Genomic DNA, 23,330 nt, shown 5'->3' with positions numbered 1-23,330 from the left:
GTTCTGTTTTTCTTATTTATACTTAACTATTTGACAATTAGTAATTATTTGTGTTCAAGGCTTCTCTAGGTATCTTAAACATAGTTCTAATCCTCTTAATTGTCCGGACCTACACCGGTCTCCGGAACGGTGTAATTTACCAAGCTATGCAAATAGGGGTGTTACAATTCTCCCCCCCCCCCCCCCCTTAAAATTAATTTCATCCTCGAAATTGTGTTCACTATCTGTCCTCAAGTAGTCATACGTGTTATTTTCTTATATTTTTCTCACATTTCTACGTAGCTTCATAATCGGAATAATGGTCCGTAGCACTTTAACCAACGCTATTTACTCATCGATTGCTTACCTCGTGTGCCCAGTTTCTTATGAACTTCTGTCATAAGTTAGATTCAAATTCATTTCAATTTTAGAGGTAAGCAAATCTGTGTGCTAATGGATCTACTTTTTCTAAGACCTCGTACGATCCTATGGGTGAGAACTTAGTTTTACTCTTTTCTTATCAAATCTCTTAATCATTTGATGTAACCTTCAGTTTAGTTTAGAATATTTTAGTCTTTTCTTACTGTTGTTTTAGCAACTATTTTCCTTTGTAGTCTTCTTTTTTTTTTTTTCTATCGATATTCTATAGCTTATTTTACACTGATGTGTAGTCATTACTTTCTTTTGTACTGAACTATAACCTTTCAATATTCTAACTTTAGAGTTTTAAATCCCAGGTTAGGATTTTCAAAATCCTTTCCAATAAAAAAACTTTATCTTATCATAACTATACCAAAACAGATGTCATTTGCAACTATTCTTATCCTCGTGTACTATTGGGTAGTACGTAGCTCTACACAATAAATCCCAAGTCAGTACTGTAATCTGCAGCTTACAGTACAAACATCAAGAATATTGTATAGTTACTACGATACATCCCAATAGATCAAACTTTCCTATATCTTATTTCTTTCAAATCCACTAATATCTTAAACTTATTTTGATTATGGTACCCACTGACACCTATCAGCAGTAATAACTTTACCCGCATTTAAGGTAGCTATATTACTATAACTTACTTTTAGGTTCTCTTGCCTTACCTAATTAGGCTTACTAATTAACTTTACGAATTCTTGTATGCTAGCAAATATTTTTCACTGACAAACTCTTCCAAAATTAATTTTAAAAAGACTAGTCACTAACATATCAAATTTTTTTTTAACACATATACATATCTTAGTTAAGAATCGAGAAAATACCAGCAACCATGTCAGAAGTCTCATCCTCGTCCCTCCGTCGCATAGTGTATACTCTCACTGGAGCATCACCTAGTCCTAGTTGATTCACAGTACTCTGACTTTCAGGTGTACCACCCCTACCTCTGCCTCTGCCTCTACCAACTGCTGGTGAACTCTTCGGGGTAGAAACTTGGGTTGATCCTTCTAACATGGTAAATGATCCATAACGACATGGACTTACACAATCCTTAGCAAAATGACCAGTCCCTCCATAATTAAAACATGCTCCTATAGCTCTATAACATACTCCACTATGTGGTTTGCCACAAGTCTCACAAAGTCGATTCGACAGTGTATTTCTGTGTGTCTGCTGAGTTTGCTGTTCGAATCGAGGTGGTTTTTGTCCAGAAGATCTACCTCTACCGGATTCGCGTGAGCTAGATCCTCCAAAATGTTTTCTCTTCCTCGAACTACTTTCTGTAGTTTGACCAGTAGCTTTTTCTGTTTTCTCTTTCTCTTTTGTACTCTTTTTCACTGCCCCTTTTGATTCTATCCTTTCCAGTTTTAGGGCTTGTGAAATCAATTCAGAAAAATTCTAGTGTTGGAACCCTACCACTTGCATTCTCAAGCTAGGCCTTAACCAAGACTCAAACCTCTTACACTGGTCTCTAGGGGTGGTGACCAAACTTCTAGCATAGTGGCTTAGTCGAGAGAAATCTCGCTCATACTCTGCTATAGTTCTGTCCCCTTGCTTCAGACTTAAAAACTCTTGTAACTTCATGTCTACATAAGTATTAGGGAACCACTTTTGCCGAAATTCCCTCAAAAATTCTGCCTATGTGAGGACTGGTGGCTCTACCATGCTATAGTGGATGGTCTTCCACCACTCATATGCATCCCCTTGCAGAAGTGATACTGAATATTCAAACTTCAACTCTTCTACACACTGCAGCTTTCTGAAAACTCATTCCATTCTTTCTAACCACTGTTCTGCCTCTAGTGGATCCACAGTGCCTTTAAACTCGGTGGCCTCAAATTTCATTAATTTTTCATATTGCCGAGCCGAGGGCTGTGGTTGTGCTGCAGGTGCTTGCATCTGAGCTTGAGGTGGCACATTTCCCACCATTTGTTGAAAGAATGCAGCCATCTGCTGTGCAAACTGAGCAAGGAACTGCGGTGCTTGAGGAGGAGCTAGAGTGGTTGACCCACTCACATTCTGGAGTGCTGGGGCTTCTCCTTGGGCCTCAGCCTCGATAAATTGCTCTACGGAATGATCTCCCTCTTCCATTCCATTTTCCAGAAATTTTCTACTCTCTGATAACAAACACAAGGAGGTTGACCTCCGTTAGTGCATATTCATGATGTAATTATGTTATATGTATCAAACATTTGAGCAGTTATATTTACCGACAAAATATTTCAAATTCACAGTTCAAAATTTATTTTAAAACCTTTGCTCTGATACCACTAAAACATGTCACACCTTACCCCTCTGTAAGGCATAACATGATCCCGTAGAATATCTAATGAACTACCGAACTTCACCTACCAATAACTCATTAAGTACCCTATAAGGGATTTTAAAACTATTTTCTTACTTTTTTGGAAGTGGTGAGCATTTTGGTAGGAATTAAAAACATTTAATTGAAGTTGCAAAACTAGTAAAAAATTTTATCCATTTTTATTTGTCCGCAAATTTTATAAAAATTTCGGCAGAGTGCCGTCTGTATTTTGAGAAAACAGTTCTTCAAATACCTGAAAAAGACACTTCCAATAAATATTTTCACAACTCCCAACCTCCAAATAATCTCAATTCAACTCAAAATTTTCAGATCAAACCATTTCAAAATAATTCCATCAACATTGCATTCAGTAAAGCTAATTTACATTCACAAGTTTAATTTACAAATATAAAATCCAATAATAATACTATTACAGTTTATAAATACAACTGCTCAACTTTATATTAATATATGTGAACAATATTTATTTACATCAAACTAAATTACATTGGGTATAAAATAATACCCATACAAAAATATCAGTGAAGTCCCAACAATCAGTAGCTCACTCTACGGCTTATTCCTTGTCTCTATCTGCGACAGCAAAGAAAGCTATCGCTGAGTATAAAAATACTCAGTGGTGCACAACAAAATACAAAATACGTAATATAAAACATTTATGAACAATTTATAATTCAAAAATCTCACAATTACATTTCACAATTTTTCAAATCACATTTATAGTAAATCATAATTTCTAAAGCTTAATATAACACAAATTTGATTAAACAATTTAATAATCATAGTGTTGCTAATCAATAGCACAACTTAGGCTATGACACAAAATTTCCAAACATGCCATATGTACATCACGACAAGGCAAACTCACCCCACTAATCGAAATCAATGAGGGAGGTGGCTAGCTAGCTAATGAGTACTCATCCAAACTCAACCCTCAGACTGGAAAGCCAGAGAGGGAGGAATATAGTCAAATATCAAACTCACCCCACAAATGGAGGAGGAACATATTAATATTGTCATGCCATGTAACACCCCTAAGTTCGGTAGTGCGTTCTGCTGCTCCGGTGACTAGTGTTGTCCGGACAGCTAGGATGCCAAGAACCGTACTTCAAAATGGGTGAGGAGACATAAAATAATGAAATACAAGAAAAGGAAATACAAGAAAAACAAAGGAAAAAATCATAGCAAAGAAATGTAACCAAGTTAAGCGTAGAAAAACCTAGCGATGGGTAGCATGCAGGAAGTCACGGCGTGGACCGTTGACTACTCGGATGCGGGGAACCTTGGAAAACATTTTTAGGACATAAATAGAACCTTATTGAAGTATAAATCTCATTAGAAAGATTAAAGAAAAATTAAATAATTAGTACAAAGAAAAGTGAGAAATCGAAAAACAGACAAAATACGGTTTTACCGAAAAATCGGGAATGCAACCCGAACAGGGGCATTATGGTCATTTGACATCCCGAAGTATCTTTTGACCTAAATGTCCATTAAAAATAAATAGTATTACACTTAGAAAATAAAATGAAAAATTAAATTGGTGGTACCTAAAATAAATAGTGGAAATAATGGGTTAAATGTGGAATAAATGGGAATTTGGCTTATTATATTGTTAAATGGGTGAGTGGTCCACTAATGAATAAATTAAACATGTAATGGGGCAGGTGTAACTCAAAAATGCCATCTGAAATTCCATCTCCCTCAAATCCTCTCAAATGGCTGAATTGAAGAATCCTTGAAATCTCCATGAACGTTTTCTTTGAGCTTGATTTCCTCTCTCCATTTCAACTCCATTCACTTAGGTTCTTTCATGAAAAATGGTCTAAACACCACAAGGAAGATATTGATACCAATTTTGAGAAGTTTAGTGAAGGTTTAGCAATTTACAATTAAAGGTAAGTTTGCATTTTTGAGAAGTTCTTTGTTAAAGTTTATGTTTATGTTATGGGTGTTAGTTTGGTGGAGGAAAATTTTGAGTTTGAAGGGTTATTATTGTTTCCATTTTGGACAGCCATGGGGTCACGTTTTTGATGATTTAATATGCACATAATTGATGAGAAATAATGTTGATCATGGTGATTTAGTAACCTAGTGATTTACTTCATGTTTATATAGTGATTTATGCACTTGGATGGGAAATTGTATATTGGTACGGCAATGGGATGTTGAAGAATGGTTTGTGGCAGCTTGTGGAAACTTGAGTGATGGTGTATATTGAAGGAAGAGTGGGCAGAATATTGACCTAGAAGGATTGATGATATGTATGTGAATGAATGTTGTAAAGTGTATGTAAAGTTTGTAATGTTTAGGTGTGGTTGTAATGGTATTTAGAAATTGTAATTGTGAATGATATTTGGTGTGTTGAGGGTGATGTGAACCTGCCCAAAATAATGCTAATGTAATGTAGAAAATGCTTTTGGTAATGTGCCAAAACAGTTTGGTAGGGTATGGAAGTAAACCTTGCAAGGTGAGTAGGTGTTTGAAGTTGGGGTGTGAAATGCATATTGAGGGTAGTGTATATTTTAGCCTATAACCTTGAATGTGTAACCTCAATTGGTATGAGACCAATTTGAGGTGAAACTAGGCACAAAATGTGCCAACTTCCATTGAGAAACCATGCCAAAATTCTGCTTGCAAGGTGACCTAAAAAAATGACCAATTCGGATTAGGTGCAATTAGGACCTGAAAAATGACCAATTGGGCAGCAGTGAGTGTTTAGGCCATAACTCACTCAAACCAGGTCCAATTGACCTGAAATTTTGACCAAGAATAGTTAAGACCCATACCTACAAGTCTTATGAAGACACCAAAGCCCAGAAATGACCATAAGCAAGTCAAACAACTTGCACAAGTTCGGGTCCAAAAACTGGCCGAACCAGAATTGACCAATTTGACCTAAAATTGACCTAAAATGGTACCACTTGACCAGCAATAGTGTAATGACCATAACTTGGTCTACTTAACTCGGATTGACCTGAAATTTTGCACGCGTGCAATAAGACCTAGATCTACAAATTTGTAGTTTCGACCGAGACCCAAAACCGAGGAAACTAGATCGTCCGGTTAGGTCAAACCGGTGTCCGGAATCCAGCAATTTGCATTAAAATGCACTAAGCAAGGAAATGACTTTGGTAAAACATACCAAACCTAAAACCCTATCAAATGTGACATATTAACGACACTAAAACCTAATTTACCTAAAACGCAACGAGGGTCGGTATATTAGGTGATTAAGTGAATAATTGAGTTGATGCAGCATTATTTACCAAACACCATCGATAGAGACGATTTAAATTAGTACTGAAATACTTCAAATTGTGTTTCTCGATACCAAAGACTCAGAAAAGGGAAGGAAACACTCGAGTCGGATCGAGGGGACAGTCATCAGAGGTTTGTGCACAACAACTGTTTCTTTTGAATTATTTTCAATGGAAATAAATATTGACTATTTGCATATCATTGTTTTAAATTGTGGAAATGTGTTTGGTGGACACTTATTGATTGAAAAACATTGTGAATGGTTTGAAACTGTGAAAAATTGTTTGAATGGTATTTGATGGATACTTATTGATTGAAAAGCACTGTAAATGATTTTTGTGGAAATTGAAGTGAATTACAAATTGTGTTGCCATTTTGTGAATGAAATTACAACTTTGGAAATTTATTGGATTCTTACGGATCATTTGAATAAAATGTTTGGAATTGTTTTGACTCACAATTGGCATGACACTGATAATATATTCCTCCTCCATTAATGGGGTGAGTGTGATTATTCCTCCCTCTTTGACTTATTAGTCTGGGGTGAGTATGATTATGTTCCTCCCTCTTTGACTTCCCAGTCTGAGGTGAGTATGGATGAGTTCTCATTATATAGCTAGCTTCCTCCCTCATTGATTTCGATTATTAGGGTGAGCATGTCTTGTCGTGGTGTACAACACGACATATATGGAAAAATTGTGTCATGGCCTAAATTGTGTTATAGATTGGCAACCTTTGTATTCTTGATTATTTGATCGAATTGTGTTATTATGTATTGTGAGATTGTGAAATTGATTTAAACTCTTATTGACATATCATCTATTGAATTCAACCATGATCGACTTATTGAAAATTATTGTGATATTAACAAATGGAGTTTAAATTCTTGTTGACATTTATTGTCTTGAATTTAACTATGGTTTTAAGTATCCACTATTGATATGATTTATGAATTGTGATTTAAAATTTGTATTTGGTAAATGTTGTGCACCACTGAGACATTGTCTCGTGATAGCTTTATTCTTTATCGCGGTAGAGAGACAGACAGGCGTGAGCTAGGCCGCTAGTATCATGATGAGAGATTTTTGGGTATAGTGAGTATACCACATGTGGCATTTTATCTTGTAATGTATATTCACTGTATGTATATTTTGTTCTTGGTTTTGGCGATTGTAAATTTAAGTTATCTGATAAAGTTGTAAAATAATTATGAGTTATTTGGCTTGTAAAAATTGTGTTATATCTTTGTATCTTAGTCTTTGAAAATCACTGTGGATTTGACTTGAGAAATGTGTTGTGTTGATAAAAATGTTGGAGTTGAGATTTGAAAATATATTGAAGTGCTTTTTACAGGTTTTCAAGAAGCTGTTTGTCCAAAATACAAATGGCACCTTGCCAAAATTTTTGCAAATATTCCAAATAAATCAAATGAGTTAGTTGTTTCACTTGATTCACCAAAGTCTTTCACACTGTAAATAGTGCTCACCTTGTAAAAGAAGTAAGAAAAGTTTTAAAATCCCTTGTAGTGTATTTAATGGATTATCGATGAAGCGGAGTTGGTAAGTCATTAGGTATACTACGGGATCATGTTATGCCTTACAGAGGGTAGGGTGTGACATGTTTTAGTGGTATAAGAGCAAAGTTTTTAAATTCTGTTTTCACTTGTTACTTGAATATTCTTTCTGTTCAGTACAACTGCTCAATATCATTGTTTGATACATACAGTACATTACATTATAAATATGCACTAACGGGAGGAAATCTCCTTGTGCTATTGGTTTAGGAGATCTAAAATCCTTGCATTGACTATGGAAGAGGGTGATCGTTCAGTCGATCAATCTATTGAGGCTGAGGTGCAAGGGGATGCCCCATGCCTACATAATGTCAGTGGTTCAGTATCACCACTGTGTACCGTGATTCTGCTTTCGATTAAGCTCGTGAGCCAGTGCAATGTTCCAACAAATGGATGGTAATGTGCCTACTCAAGTCCCAATACAGACACGGTGGTACAACCACGATCTTACGCTAGACAATATGACAAATTGATGAAGTATGGGGCTCTGAGTTCAAGGGGACGATAGATCCTCTAGAGCGAGAACAATGGTTAGAGAGGATGGATAGGGTATTCAAGAAAGCGCATTGCAGGAGCTTAGATTTGAGTACTTAGTATCTTTGCTACTGAGGATGCTTATGGTGGTGGAAAACCATCCCCACGATCGATAGAACTGCAGTGCTAACATGGAATGACTTCCTCGAGAATTCGGGCAAAAATATGTCCCGATGCTTATGTAGACCGGAAGTGCAAGAATTCCTAAGTGCAAAGCAGGCGGATCGGTGGTGAGTATGAAAGGAATTCTCCGCCTAAGCCATTATGCGATGAAGTCTACTTTCTACCGGTAGGGAGAGATGTAAGAGGTTTGAAACCGGCTTGAAGCCTAGTATCAGTTACAAGTGGTCGGATTCAAACATAACAACTTCTCCGAACTTATTTCTCAAGCACTAGAATTAGAAAGAATTGAATCAAGTGGCCCCGAGAAAAAGAAATCGAGAGAGCGAGAAAAAGAGGAAAGTCAGTGACGAGTTCTAGTGGTCCCTCTTGGAAAGAGGAAAAACTTTGGGAGATCTGACGGAGATAGTAAGAAGTCAGGTAGAGATAGATCTTTTGGATGAAACCACCTCGATCCGATCACCAACTCAACAGAAAACCAGAAATGCGTTGTCAGATCGACTTTGTGAAACTTGTGGTAAACCACATAGTGGGGTATGTTATAGAGCCGTAGGAGCATGCTTTAATTGTGGAGAGACTTGTCATTTTGATATGGATTTTGTAAATCCAGGTCGTAATAGATCATATACTACAACAAAGGGATCAACCCAAGTTTCTACCCCAAATAGTTCACCATCAGTTAGTAGAGGCAAAGGTAGAGGTAGGGTAGTACACCTAGAAGTCGGACTCTCGTGAATCAGCCAAAGCAGGTGATGCTTCAATGAGAGTATACGCTATCTGACAGAAAAGAAGTGAGACTTTTGACATGATTTCTGGTACTTTCTCAATTAGCAACTGAGATATATATATGTATTGTTCGACCTGGAATTTTTATATTTTTACATTAATGTTAGAACTATATGTTCTGTTGTTATTCGTTCTGAGGAGGAATAAATTTTGACGCATTAGTGATTAGCCCTTAAGATAAGGATTGTGATAATAAGTGAAATTAGTTTTGAAAGAGTTTATCGGCGAAAAGTATTTTCTAACACACCATAAATTATAAAGCTAATTAGTGAGCCTACTTAATGTAAGTCAAGATGACGTAAAAGTAAGATGCAGTAATGGAATTGCTATTGATAAGGGCAAGGAGGTTACTGTTAGAAATTGCTAATTGATATTGTAATCAGAATAAGATTCGAATATCAGTGAATTCAAAAAGAATAAAAGATAACAAAGTTTGATCTATTGGGATGTATCGTAGTAACTATGCAATGTTCTTGATGTTTATACTGTAAGCTGCAGATTACAGTACTGACTTGAGATTATTGTGTAGAGCTACGTACTACCCGATAGTACACCTAGATGAGAATAGTTGCCAACGGCATCTATTTTGGCATAGTTATGCGGGCAGAATTTAATTGTTAGAAATAAGTTTGAAAATCCTACTTAGGGATCTAAAACTCAAAAGTTAAAATATCGAAGGTTATAGTTGATTACAAAAGGAAGTAAGTTATAGAACATTGTGAGATAAAAAGAGTTATGGAAGTAGAGACTTGAGCAGTTGATTCATATGTAACAAAGAAATATTCCGAATGTGAGGAAGACTATGGACTAGAATGGTCAGAGGACCAATGCCTGATGAATGATTCTAATATGACCTCAAGGGTCATTCAAGAAGGAACGTGAGCTGAAATATTAGACAACATAATAGTAAGAGGAGATTGGGGTTATCCAAGCAAATTAAACATTGTATTAGATTGTTAAAAGTCTTACGACCATATAGAAAGGAGAAAATAAACGTATGACTATTGTAAGATGACTACTGGGTAAAATTTCGTGGACGAAATTTATTTAAGGGGGGGAGAATTGTAACACCCCTAAGTTCGGTAGTGCGTTCTGCTGCTCCGGTGACTAGTGTTGTCCGGACAGCTAGGATGCCAAGAACCGTACTTCAAAATGGGTGAGGAGACATAAAATAATGAAATACAAGAAAAGGAAATACAAGAAAAACAAAGGAAAAAATCATAGCAAAGAAATGTAACCAAGTTAAGCGAGCCGAAAAACCTAGCGATGGGTGACCGCACCGGGAAGTCACGGCGTGGACCGTTGACTAGCCCTGGACTGCGGGGAACCTTGGAAAACATTTTTAGGACATAAATAGAACCTTATTGAAGTATAAATCTCATTAGAAAGATTAAAGAAAAATTAAATAATTAGTACAAAGAAAAGTGAGAAATCGAAAAACAGACAAAATACGGTTTTACCGAAAAAATCGGGAATGCAACCCGAACAGGGGCATTATGGTCATTTGACATCCCGAAGTATCTTTTGACCTAAATGTCCATTAAAAATAAATAGTATTACACTTAGAAAATAAAATGAAAAATTAAATTGGTGGTACCTAAAATAAATAGTGGAAATAATGGGTTAAATGTGGAATAAATGGGAATTTGGCTTATTATATTGTTAAATGGGTGAGTGGTCCACTAATGAATAAATTAAACATGTAATGGGGCAGGTGTAACTCAAAAATGCCATCTGAAATTCCATCTCCCTCAAATCCTCTCAAATGGCCGAATTGAAGAATCCTTGAAATCTCCATGAACGTTTTCTTTGAGCTTGATTTCCTCTCTCCATTTCAACTCCATTCACTTAGGTTCTTTCATGAAAAATGGTCTAAACACCACAAGGAAGATATTGATACCAATTTTGAGAAGTTTAGTGAAGGTTTAGCAATTTACAATTAAAGGTAAGTTTGCATTTTTGAGAAGTTCTTTGTTAAAGTTTATGTTTATGTTATGGGTGTTAGTTTGGTGGAGGAAAATTTTGAGTTTGAAGGGTTATTATTGTTTCCATTTTGGACAGCCATGGGGTCACGTTTTTGATGATTTAATATGCACATAATTGATGAGAAATAATGTTGATCATGGTGATTTAGTAACCTAGTGATTTACTTCATGTTTATATAGTGATTTATGCACTTGGATGGGAAATTGTATATTGGTACGGCAATGGGATGTTGAAGAATGGTTTGTGGCAGCTTGTGGAAACTTGAGTGATGGTGTATATTGAAGGAAGAGTGGGCAGAATATTGACCTAGAAGGATTGATGATATGTATGTGAATGAATGTTGTAAAGTGTATGTAAAGTTTGTAATGTTTAGGTGTGGTTGTAATGGTATTTAGAAATTGTAATTGTGAATGATATTTGGTGTGTTGAGGGTGATTGGAATCTGCCCAAAATAATGCTAATGTAATGTAGAAAATGCTTTTGGTAATGTGCCAAAACAGTTTGGTAGGGTATGGAAGTAAACCTTGCAAGGTGAGTAGGTGTTTGAAGTTGGGGTGTGAAATGCATATTGAGGGCAGTGTATATTTTAGCCTATAACCTTGAATGTGTAACCTCAATTGGTATGAGACCAATTTGAGGTGAAACTAGGCACAAAATGTGCCAACTTCCATTGAGAAACCATGCCAAAATTCTGCTTGCAAGGTGACCTAAAAAACTGACCAATTCGGATTAGGTGCAATTAGGACCTGAAAAATGACCAATTGGGCAGCAGTGAGTGTTTAGGCCATAACTCACTCAAACCAGGTCCAATTGACCTGAAATTTTGACCAAGAATAGTTAAGACCCATACCTACAAGTCTTATGAAGACACCAAAGCCCAGAAATGACCATAAGCAAGTCAAACAACTTGCACAAGTTCGGGTCCAAAAACTGGCCGAACCAGAATTGACCAATTTGACCTAAAATTGACCTAAAATGGTACCACTTGACCAGCAATAGTGTAATGACCATAACTTGGTCTACTTAACTCGGATTGACCTGAAATTTTGCACGCGTGCAATAAGACCTAGATCTACAAATTTGTAGTTTCGACCGAGACCCAAAAACCGAGGAACTAGATCGTCCGGTTAGGTCAAACCGGTGTCCGGAATCGACAAGAATTTGCATTAAAATGCACTAAGCAAGGAAATGACTTTGGTAAAACATACCAAACCTAAAACCCTATCAAATGTGACATATTAACGACACTAAAACCTAATTTACCTAAAAGCATAGCGAGGGTCGGTATATTAGGTGATTAAGTGAATAATTGAGTTGATGCATTATTTACCAAACACCATCGATAGAGACGGTTTAAATTAATCTTGAAACACTTCAAATTGTGTTTCTCGATTACCAAAGACTTCGGGAAAAGGGAAGGAAACAGAGTCGGATCGAGGGGCAGTCATCGAGGTTTGTGCACAACAAGCTGTTTCTTTTGAATTATTTTCAATGGAAATAAATATTGACTATTTGCATATCATTGTTTTAAATTGTGGAAATGTGTTTGGTGGACACTTATTGATTGAAAAACATTGTGAATGGTTTGAAAGCGTGAAAAATTGTTTGAATGGTATTTGATGGATACTTATTGATTGAAAAGCATTGTAAATGGTTTTGTGGAAATTGAAGTGAATTACAAATTGTGTTGCCATTTTGTGAATGAAATTATAACTTTGGAAATTTATTGGATTCTTACGGATCATTTGAATAAAATGTTTGGAATTGTTTTGACTCACAATTGGCATGACACGATAATATGTTCCTCCTCCATTAATGGGGTGAGTGTGATTATTCCTCCCTCTTTGACTTATTAGTGCAGGGTGAGTATGATTATGTTCCTCCCTCTTTGACTTCGATCTGAGGTGAGTATGGATGAGTTCTCATTATATAGCTAGCTTCCTCCCTCATTGATTTCGATTATTGGGGTGAGCATGTCTTGTCGTGGTGTACAACACGGCATATATGTAAAAATTGTGTCATGGCCTAAATTGTGTTATAGATCTGCAACACTGTATTCTTGATTATTTGATCGAATTGTGTTATTATGTATTGTGAGATTGTGAAATTCAATAAAACTCTTATTGACATATCTTGTCTATTGAATTCAACCATGATCTGACTTATTGAAAATTATTGTGATATTAACAAATGGAGTTTAAATTCTTGTTGACATTTATTGTCTTGAATTTAACTATGGTTTTAAGTATCCACTATTGATATGATTTATGAATTGTGATTTAAAATTTGTATTTGGTAAATGTTGTGCACTGCTGAGACATTGTCTCGTGATAGCTTTATTCTTGTCGCGGTAGAGAGAGACAGAGGCGAGGCTAGGCTGCTAGTATCGCCAGTGAGAGATTTTTGGGTATAGTGAGTATACCACATGTGGCATTTTGTACTGTAATGTATATTCATTGTATGTATATTTTGTTCTTGGTTTTGAGCAGTTGTAAATTTAAGTTGTACAGTAAAGTTGTAAAATAATTATGAGTTATTTGGCTTGTAAAAATTGTGTTATATCTTTGTATCTTAGTCTTTGAAAATCACTGTGGATTTGACTTGAGAAATGTGTTGTGTTGATAAAAATGTTGGAGTTGAGATTTGAAAATATATTGAAGTGCTGTTCTGAGTTTTACAAGAACTGTTTTGTCCAAAATACAAATGGCACCTTGCCAAAATTTTTGCAGATATTCCAAATAAATCAAATGAGTTAGTTGTTTCACTTCAGTTCACCAAAGTCTTTCACACCTGTAAATAGTGCTCACCACTGTAAAAGAAGTAAGAAAAGTTTTTAAAATCCCTTGTAGTGTATTTAATGGATTATCAGTAGACGGAGTTGGTAATTCATTAGGTATACTACGGGATCATGTTATGCCTTACAGAGGGGTAGGGTGTGACATGCCAAGTGTGAATTAAAAACAATTTAAATCAAGTTATTCAAATATTTTATGCAAAACACAATCAATTTTCAAGGTAAAATTTCCATCCACAAAGTGGCAACACAGTAGTTCTCAAAACCCATAATTAACACAATAATTTCACAATGTATAACTGAACAATTTTTCTATGAGAAAATGATAAATTAGGGTTTATTGTGCACAAATCTGACGTGAGTCGCCTCTAGGCCTTGACTCAGTCTCTTAGACCTTCCGGGTCTTTTTCAGCTGAAACACGAAATTTATAGTATTTCAATATCTTATCTCACAATAATTCTAATAATTAATTTATATATATTCAATTCTAGCTCCAATATGCTTAAACTTACATTCTTGAAAATTTTCATATTGAGGTTACTATTCATGGTACTATTCAAGTCAAAATATTGACTTTCATATGCTTAAAAGGTATGGGAACTCCAACTATACTCACTTACCACATTTTGGTCACCAATTTTGTTGGTTTTGGTTGTTTTTTCAAAACTTAAGTCTTTTAGGCAAAATTGCAAATTTTCAGTTTTGGTGACCTATTTTGCACTACTCCATTCATCATGTTGCTGTTAGAATTTGGCTAAGTCTTCTTCATAGAAATTGTTCCTTATTGTCTTAACTTTATTTCCTTTTTTGAATCACTCTATTTGGAGTTTTGTAGCTCAAGTTATAGCCATTTGAACATGGCTGGCCGGATTGGCCTAATCCAGATTTTTTGGGCACCAAAATTGGTTCTGGCAATTTTAGGTCACCAAATTTGGGTGGCTAAATGACTTGATTAAGTGAATAATTTGGGTTTGTGTTCCTCATGAAAGTTGTAGGTATATATCTCAGTTTTCTACTGGTAAAATTTCAGGTCATTTAGACCTGGCTAACCCAAGTTATAACCAAATGAACGAATACTGTTCATTTGGTCATTTTTGTATAGGGCAGAATACTCAATTCTAGATTTGGTCAATTTGTTCACTAGGTTTTAGTCACTTTCTGGGCATGATTCCTAAATGAAAAATGTGTCATTTTGTGTCTAGTTTCATTCCCAATTGGCCTCACACCAGTTGGGGTGGTAAATTTTTAGTTTTGGTCCCTGAAAGGGACCTTGGTCCTACTGCCTGCATAATGCCCATAACCAATATGAATTTCCACTTGATTCCCACACTTCCAACATACCACAACTGGTCAAATATGATCATTTTTTTTAGCTCAAACAAGGTCAAACATACCATTTGACCAATTCTCAAAATTTTATCTCCCAAACCCTAGGTCAAGAACCCTAATTCACTAATTGTTACATCTTACTAAATCAAAGTATATAAACACTACCAATCAACTTATTCAAGCTCATTTCTAGGCATTTTACTCAAATTAAGTTGAAAAGATGAACTTACTTGTTGAGCAGAATTTGTAACTCCAAATCTTCACTTCTTTTTTATTTTTCTTGTTTCCAATCTCTCTATCAAAGCTAAAGAGCAAGACCTTACTTTGGTGAGTATGAAATTTATGAAGAAATAATAGGGTTTAAGAAGCTTAAATGACCATTAATGGAAGAAATTGAAAAGAGAAATAGAGAGGAGAAAATGGGAGCCGGCTAAAGTTGTAAGGAAGAAGAAAAAAATGCTTTTTCCTTTTAATTTTTGTCTTCTTATAATAAGATAATTATCCCATAATTAATTAATTAATTTTTAAAAGTTTAATTATGTCATGCATGAGGTCATAATTCAATTATATTTTGAAATTTTCATCATTTCATTTTTTTTAATTGTCTTTTAAGTCAAAATTATCTCAAAGTTTCTTAAATTAAAAATTATTATTTATTGGGTCATGCATGTGTCATCCATGATGATGTCATAATTCAAATTTTCTTTTCTTTTCTTTTTCCTTTCTTGTTTCATAGTTCTTTAATTTAATTCTTGATCCCAAAATTTTCTTTTTTTCGATTTTATTGGACAGTTAGGTTAGGAGTCAACTCTAGTGGTGAATTGACTAAATTGCCCCTCACCGGTTCGATCCGGTTTGCAAATAATTCAATATTTCTTTCGGATCCCTGACCTAATTATTTGACCGGCTTAACAATTATTTTTTGTGATTTTCTCTCTTCCACTGTATTCGCAATAGTCCTAAGGACTGGGGTGTCACATTTTACGGTTTGAAATTTGAGTTTAAATCGACCTCGCAGTCTTTCTCGAGAATGTCACCCATCGCTGTGACTCTCGACTCATTTAACTTTTTATGTTCTGTTTTTCTTATTTATACTTAACTATTTGACAATTACTAATTATTTGTGTTCAAGGATTCTCTAGGTGTCTTAAACATAGTTCTAATCCTCTTAATTGTCCAGACTGATACCGATCTCTGGAACAGTGTAATTTATCAGGCTATGCAAATAGGGGTGTTATATGACAGTTCAAATATTTCACAATCACATTTCACAATTTTTCAAATCACCTTTATAACAAATCACAATTTAAATATTTCACAATTTTCAAAGCTTAATATAACACAATTTAATTAAACAATTTAATATACACAGTGTTTCCAATCAATAATACAACTTAGGCCATGACACAAAACTTCCAAACATGCCGTGTTGTGCACCACGACAAGGCAAACTCACCCCACTAATCGAAATCAATGAGGGAGGTGGCTAGCTAGCTAATGAGTACTCATCCAAACTCACCTCAGATTAGTAAGCCAGAGAGGGAGGAGAGTGATCAAATATCAAACTCAACACCACAAGTGGAGGAGGAACATAGTAAGGGACTTCCATGCCAAGTGTGAATCAAAAATAATTTCAAAATCATATTATTCAATATTTCATGCAAAACACAAATTAATTTCCAATTCAAATTTCCATTCATAAAATGGCAACACAGCATTTCTCGAAACTCATAATTAGTACAACTAATTCACAATGCATAGATAAATAAGTTTTCAATTAGAAAACGATAAATTAATGTTTATTGTGCACAAACCTTATGCGAATCGCCTCTTGGCCTTGACTCGATGCCTCGGGTTCTTTCCCGGTATTCTTTTTAACTGAAACACACTATTTTACAGTGTTTTAGTATCACAATTTATCATAAATCCAAAAATAAATCCAAATCTATTTATATCTAACTTTAATATGCTAAACTTGATGTTCATTAAAATTTACACTTTGGGGTTACTGTTCACGATACTATTCAAGTCAATTTGTTGACTTTCTAATGCTTAATAGGTATGGAAATTCTAATTTCACCCACATATCACATTTTGGTTACCTAACTTGTTGGTTTTGGTTGTTTTCCTCAAATCTTAAGTCTCTTAGGTGAAATTCCAAAATTTCAGATTTAGTGTCCTGTTTTACACTGTTCCATTGGTCAAGTTGCTATGGCAATTTGGCTATATTTTCTTCATAGAAGTTGTTCCTTATTGTCTTAAATTTATTTCCCTTTTTGAATCACTCTATTTAGAGTTTTGTAGCCCTAGTTATGGCCATTTGAGCATGGCTGGCCGGATTTAGTGTTACCCAGAATTCTGGGCAATTTCCTGGATTATGGCAACTTTTGTACATTGAGTGCAGGTGAGTTTTTGGACAGGTTATGGTCAGATTTTGGGTTTGTTTTCTTCATGAAAGTTTTAGGGATATGTCTCAGCTTTCTATCGGTATATAATTCAGGTCATTTGGACCTTCCTAGACCAAGTTATGGTTATTTATGTAACTACTATTCATTTAGTCATTTTTGTACAGGTCAGTGTGCCCAATTCCGGATTTGGCCTAATTGTTCACTAAGTTATAGTCACTTTCTGGGCATGATTCCTAAATGAAAAATGTGCATTTTGTGTCTAGTTTCATTCCCAATTGGCCTCACACCAATTGAGTTGGTAAATTTTCAGTTTTGATCCCTAAAAAGGACCTAGGTCAAGCTACCTGTAGATTGACCCTCACCAATCCGAATTTAAACTTGTTTTCAATAATTTATACACACCACAAATTGTCACAATTGACCATTTATCAACTCAAGTAAGGTCAACTACATCATTTGGCCAATTCTCAAATTTTTCTTCAATTTTTCACATGCTCCAAACCCTAGCTACACATAAATTTCAATCTAATGCATTTCAAAGTGTACATTCATAATCTACACACCTAATTCACCTCAAATAATCATTCAAAACCATCAAACTCATTCATATCAAACCCTAACCCTAGTTGGACGAAATTCCATATTACTCCCTCAATAATTGTTTTGTTTTGATTTTTCACAATTTCTAAGTTAAGTGAGCTAAATACACAACAATTAAACTAAGATTTTCAAATTCAATTACTTACCTCAATTAGAGCTTTTTAATCTTCCAATTCTTCTCCAATTTCTTCACTTTCTTTCCTTCCAACTTCTTACCAAAGCCTAATTAAGAGTCTTCTAAGGGTTTTTACTAGGGTTTATATAATGGATTCAAGCTTTCAAAGCTTGAAAAATCATGGCTATGGTGGAAAAGAGAGAGAAGAGAGAGAGGAGATGGGGCGGCTGAAAATGGAAGAAGAAACCAAATTTTTTTTCTTTTTATTTTTTTGTTATTTTTATCTTTAATTAGCTATTTGACTTAGTCCAAATTTGTAGAAAAAAATTAAATAAAATTTGACATCATCCATGATGTCATCCAAGTGATGTAATAACACTTTTTCTTTTTTTTTTCTTTTTTATTTATTTTTCCATTAGTTCTTTAATTTAATTCTTGATCCCAAAATTTTTTTTTCTCCAATTTTATTGGACAGTTAGGTCAGGAGTCAGCTCTAGGGGTGAATTGACCAAATCGCCCCTCGCTGGTTCAATTCGGTTTGCAAGTTATTTGATATTTCTTCCGGATCTCTAACCTAATTATTTGACCTACTTAATAACTCTTTTTCGTGATTTTCTCTTTTCCACTGTGTTCGCAATAGTCCTAAGGACCATGGGTCACATTTTACAGTTCGGAATTTGAGTTTAGACTGACCTCGCAATCATTCCCAAGAAGGTCACCCATCACTGTAACTCCCAGCTCATTTAACTTTTTATGCTTTATTTTTTTTCTTTATACTTAACTATTTAGTAATTACTAATTATTTGTGTTCAGGACTTATTCTAAGTGTCTTAGACGTGATTCTAATTCTCTTAATTGTCCGGACCGGCACCGGTCGCTGGAACAATAACATATATCAGGCTATGCAAATAAGGGTGTTACATTTTATCCCTTTTAATTAGTTTGTCAAGTTGTGATTGGGTGAAGAGTTTTTAATGACATCATTATGATGTCAAAATTTAAGTTTTCTTTCATTTTCTTTTTCTTTTCTTTTCTACTCATTTTTAATTTAATTTTCATCAATTTTTATTCATATTTCATGTCATATAATTTATTTACTTAATTGGACAAGTTGGTCAAAAATCGTATCTAAAAGTGAAATGACTAAAATGCTCTCCGTTTTGCTTAACAGACTAAAATTATCTGTACCGATTTAAAAATTTTTCTAAGCATTTTCTAAGCATTCTAGTGCTATCGAAACCTCAATAACTCTTCTTTGGAGTCCTAAAAATTATTTCACTAGGTTTCTCTCGGGTTTAGGGCTACTAGTTGTTTTTACCGCAACTTCTCGTTAGATCACCCATCACCGAGTCATGGGCTCATTTAACTTCATTGTATTTTATTTCTAAAATTTTTCCTTAATTTTTCTTACCATTATTTGGTCTATTTGTGACTCCTCACTCTAGTTTAATTATAGTTCCAAACATTCTAGCTATCCAGTCAGACATTGGTCATCGAAACAGTAGAACGTACGGACTATCTAATGTGAGGATATTACAATTCTTCCCCTCTAACAAAAATTTCATCCTCAAAATTTATCGGATTTAGGTATTTAAAGTAATTTCTTCACCTTTCCCATTGTTCCCTCTGTCTACTCCTTTTATATATATAGTATTATTTATTCTTTTCGAATCTATCACTATACACTTAAGCATATCATAAAGGAAGGATACTTTACCTCAAATTCACATCTGGAGCATCTTGCTCCTCTCCGGCTTGGGTGACATTTGCAAGTGGTGTTACTGCTGCACCTGATCCTTCCACGACCTCTATTTGGGTCCGTAGTAAATTCCTCTGAGGACAATCTTTCAAACGATGGTCCATAGCCCCACATCTATAACAGGCTCTAGTCAATCCCCTACATTCACCTTTATGCCACTTGTTATAATGGCCACATTTTCTTACTTGTCCTGGTGCACTCACTACTGGTGTCTCTGATTAACCTCGTCTGGATATAGGCCTGGGTCTAGGTCTCCTACTTTGATCCGATGTTTGACTTAACTGTTCTCTAGGTCTCTTGTTATTAGACTGTCCAAATTCCCTCTTGTGTTGATTACCACTCATATTATGTTCCTCTTCATGAACACAGCTAATATATTTCTTTATGAACTATATCAAGAAGAATTCCCAAGTTACGTCGGCTGGTGGCACTACCTTGGTTATGAAATCCCACCACCGATATGCAGCTTCTTGTAGCAGTGAAACTGCACACTCCAAACTCTATTCTGGGGTACAATGGAGCTGCTGCAGGACTCTTTCAGTCCTTTCTAACCAATACTCCACAGTAGTTGAAGAATTGTCTTCCTTTCTACCATTGAATTCTATAGTTCCATACTTCCTAATTTTTCTCAAAGGTGACTTCTGCTGGGGATGTGGTAGCAGAATAGCCCCAGTAATCTGTCTAAAATACTCGGTCATCTGCTCCAATAAAGCTTGTTGGGGTTGTGCAGACCCCTTTGTTACTGGTGAAGCAGAACCTGCCCTATCTCTAACATTAATCACAATAGGGGTACGGTTTACTACTTCCTCCTCTATTGCCCTCTGTGATTCTGAGTCCATACCGTAACCTAAAATAACCAAAGAAAACAGATCTGTATTAGTATCACCTCGATTCATATGAATGCAATGCATGTTATGCACACTATCTTATTCTATCTATCTATGCCTAGGAACGCCTAAACCGTGCTCTGATACTAATAAATGTGACACCCTTTACCCGTCTACAGTGTAGCTGAGCAAGACATGTCATACTCGGTGCCGAAGCACTCTATCTTATCTTACTTTATTTTTTTTAATAATTTGTTCTCATTATATTTTAATGTCAATTATTTTTCAATAGAGAAACCAGTGGAGTTTCTCCTATTTTATTATCGTTTGGAACATTTTACTATTCACCTGCTTGAAATTTTCAATAATATTTTACAATAAGAATATCATTCATACTCATTATAGTCATCTTACATTCAATTCTTGCAACTCACATACTCATTTGTACAAATCCATTTATTTCCATACATTCCAAATCATGCTCAGTTCATACACAAAATTCTCAACTTCATTAATCTATATGATTTACAAACTATTTATATAATTTATAAAGTACATGATATACAAATTAATTACATGTGAAATAATCAATTTATAAATTTACATCACATAAATATTACTTACAAATTCTTAATTTACATTACAACATACGAAATATTTATAACATACAAAATACATAATGAAATATACATGGACCCTAGCTACATGTATTGCTGAGGAGGTGATAACCTATGACACTCTATAGACCTAGACTCTTAAAAATCCCACTCATTTCCACTGGGTTTTAGCTTCAGTACCTGCGCGAAGGAAACAATTCTATCGCGCTAAGCATTGCTGCTTAGTGGTACAATAATATAACAAGAAAATAATATACAAATAAAGATAGAAACAAAGCATAATTTGGATAATTAAGATTTATTTATACTTCATATGCGGTTTCTAAAATTTAATATGTTTTATCCTAATTTAATCTTCTTTGGGAGTGTTTATTTCGCAAATATACAGTAATAATGTACAATAGAAAAATAATCTAAAAATAATAAATTTATGCTTATATTATTATGTAAGTCACGTTTGTAATATTTATTTATGTTATAATTTCCTTTGCTAATCTTTTAGCATTTTCTAAATACTTTATAGGTTGTCTCAGATTATTTCATAATAAGTAAATTTTAATATCGGTCCAATTCATTTCAATTCTTTCTAATAAATAATTATTCTAATTTATTTTAGATCATCTTACTCATTTATTTTATTTAATTTCTAATATTTTTAATTGCTAATATTCTTAACTTATTTCAATAAATTTCACTGCCCAAGCAACCTATGACAGGCTGACTGAACTGGACAAGCGGGTCGATGGCACTGGACACCATGGTGTCTCGGGCCGTCACACCATGGGACGTGAAATACGGTACGTCAACCACGTATACAGTCAGTATGGCTAAAATCCATGATAACAGATCAGTATGGCTAAAAGCCATGATAATAGAAAATCAGGCATACAAGCCATGAGTGCGAGCATAAAGCCTTACGCAGTACTGCTAAAATAATACCATATTGGCATGCCAATCTATTCAATCTGACACAGGTATCTAGGCAATACATGGGCTCATAATACTATTATTTTATTAAATACTCCGATTCTAATTTATAGTATTTTAATTTTTATTCATAGCAAAAGCATAAATACTCAAATTTCATTCCTACACAATTTATACAATTCATTATATCATTTATGATAATTTCAATTCACATCAATCAACTTTCACGTACCATTTGTACATCGAAATATTTTCCTAAGGCCTTCCACATAGGCCATTCTCTTATGTCCTAGAATCATTCAAGTTTAAGAACTAAAATTTACTAATTACATTATATGTTCCAATTATAATTTCTAGTATTTTAATCTTTTTCATAATAGAAACATAAATCTCTAAGTCTAATATTTATATAATTTAGGCATTCATAATATATATATATATATATATATATATATATATATATATATATATATATATATATTCATTAGATCACCCATAATTGTTCACAATCCAAAACAATGGTTCTCATGCACCATTATACTCAAAATACTTTTTCTTATCCTTTCTCCAATAATGGAAACTAAAGTCTTATTTATACATTCATTTATTTATTGCCCTATTTATATAAATTATTATTCATATTCCAAGTAATCCATGAATATTTCATGGATTTCAAATTTAATTAAATTTTCCTTAAATCCTAGTGTCACTCAAATTCAAAAATTTAAATCAACTATTTACATTATCTATATATTAACCATCACAATAGTTTTCTAATTTATTATACACTTTCCTATATTATTGGGGTCACTCAACTTCACCATTCACAATTTACCTACCACATCCTATATTAACAACTACAATTATTCTTATAGTCTATTTTTCTACTTCACATAATTTAGTGGTTACTATTTATTTGACCATTTCCATTCAAAGGTTGACTTTTTGATTCA

This window comes from Hevea brasiliensis, chromosome 11 (assembly GCF_030052815.1).
Source record: "Hevea brasiliensis isolate MT/VB/25A 57/8 chromosome 11, ASM3005281v1, whole genome shotgun sequence".
In the NCBI taxonomy this organism is placed as follows: Eukaryota; Viridiplantae; Streptophyta; class Magnoliopsida; order Malpighiales; family Euphorbiaceae; genus Hevea; species Hevea brasiliensis.
The sequence above is the reverse complement of the archived record's forward strand: the minus strand, read 5'-3'. Positions refer to the sequence as shown.